The following is a 1,477-nucleotide window of genomic DNA, read 5'->3' on the forward strand; positions in this document are numbered from 1 at the left end:
ACCGTTTCAAAAAGGCAATCATAGGCTTTAACTAGAACATAACTGCGTTTTGTAGAGTATTTAAATTGTAGGCTTTATGTTCTCGAGGTTCATGCAAGCATGCAAGAAACAAAGACAACAGGTAATTGTAACTACGCTACTCCATAAATTCGTTCACGTTTAAAGTTCGATTGCCCGTCCCTGATGAAATGAAACGGATCCAATAGGTCTTCTGAAAAGAGTGAAAAGAACGCGTATTCACCTATCTCCTCTACGGATGTCGGTGCGGTCGCTGATGTTCCTAAAAACAAAAACAAAAACATGCTCATGCAAAAGGCGCAAGGTCAGAATGTTTTTTTTAGGTCTATAGTCCATTCGATTAGTTCGTTTCATAAATTTTAGTTCGAAACGTATCAAAGGTTCACTTCCCACAATTAGCTCTAACGGAACAAACTTACGCCATTGGCTTGTAGACCGTGTGGTATCTGCAAACACAAAAAAAAAAATCGAATATGTGAAGGCGACCGATACATCGGTCATATCGAGTTAAGTTTTCATGAAAACATCTTTCTGTTATAACAAATTGTTACGGACATGTTGTGCATTGTCAAGGACGCTTACATTCCGATCCGGTCACTGTGCCACGTGTCACGCTCGACTCGCTTCCTCTGGCTGCATGCGATAGCAAGGTCAAAAGACAACAAGTGAAGGCAGGAGAGATCGGCTGATGCAAAGAGCCAGTGGAAGAAGACAATGGAAAAGGTTCACGGCCACTCGAAGGCACTTACACAAGCTTCCGATCGTGGTACCGGACTGTAAGTTACTCTGGGACTCGGAGGTCTTCCAGTCTGTGAAACGAACAAGTCCAGATGGCTGAGTTCAGGTTGATTGAGAAACCAATAGCTTCGAAACTACTACGAAAAGGTCTAAAGTTTGAAGCTTCCAGGCAGTAGAAACAAAGCTCTTAGAATAAAATATTTTTGAAAGTTGGCACTCGTCTTGAGCCCTTCTCTTGTCCTGTGTCAAACTCCAACCACTGCGAATGTCCTACGAGGGACAAAAGGCTCCAATCGGACAGAGATATACTCACAGTTCGCTTTTAGCTAACGTGTACGCTGCGAATCTTCATTGTTCAATTACTCACAAGAAATATGTTCTTCCGGCTCTACATTGCAGATTAGGCCTTTTCGGTGTTTACAAACACAAAAGCTTGATAGCTTCCGGTTTTTCGAGTTGGCGTAGCTAAGTCGTAGCATCGGCGCGGAACAAAAGCCTTAGTGAGCAGCCCACACGTTCCAACCACATTTACCACAATTATTGAACAAATACTTCAAAGAATGTTTTTTTCTAAGCTAAATACAATATCACATGATCTAGCATTTGACCTTAAGTGCCTTCGTTTTACCTGACAGCCAAAAAATTATATTACCTCGTTTTCGTAAAACTTTAAAAACATGCTGTCTGCTTTGGTGTTAGATAGCGATCATTGAAATTGCCG

At 41.6% G+C, this 1,477-nt stretch overlaps 1 long non-coding RNA gene across 1 annotated transcript; it reads right to left on the minus strand.

The window, feature by feature from the left end:
• Window positions 1-244: 244 nt before the first annotated feature.
• Window positions 245-828, minus strand: LOC142802759 (uncharacterized). The gene is made up of 4 exons (XR_012893984.1): window positions 768-828; window positions 601-651; window positions 438-464; window positions 245-280 (listed from the first exon to the last, which is right to left on the minus strand). It is a non-coding gene; the product is annotated as an uncharacterized LOC142802759 (long non-coding RNA).
• Between the last annotated feature and the right edge of the window lie 649 nt (window positions 829-1,477).

Source organism: Rhipicephalus microplus, chromosome 3 (assembly GCF_043290135.1).
Source record: "Rhipicephalus microplus isolate Deutch F79 chromosome 3, USDA_Rmic, whole genome shotgun sequence".
In the NCBI taxonomy this organism is placed as follows: domain Eukaryota; kingdom Metazoa; phylum Arthropoda; class Arachnida; order Ixodida; family Ixodidae; genus Rhipicephalus; species Rhipicephalus microplus.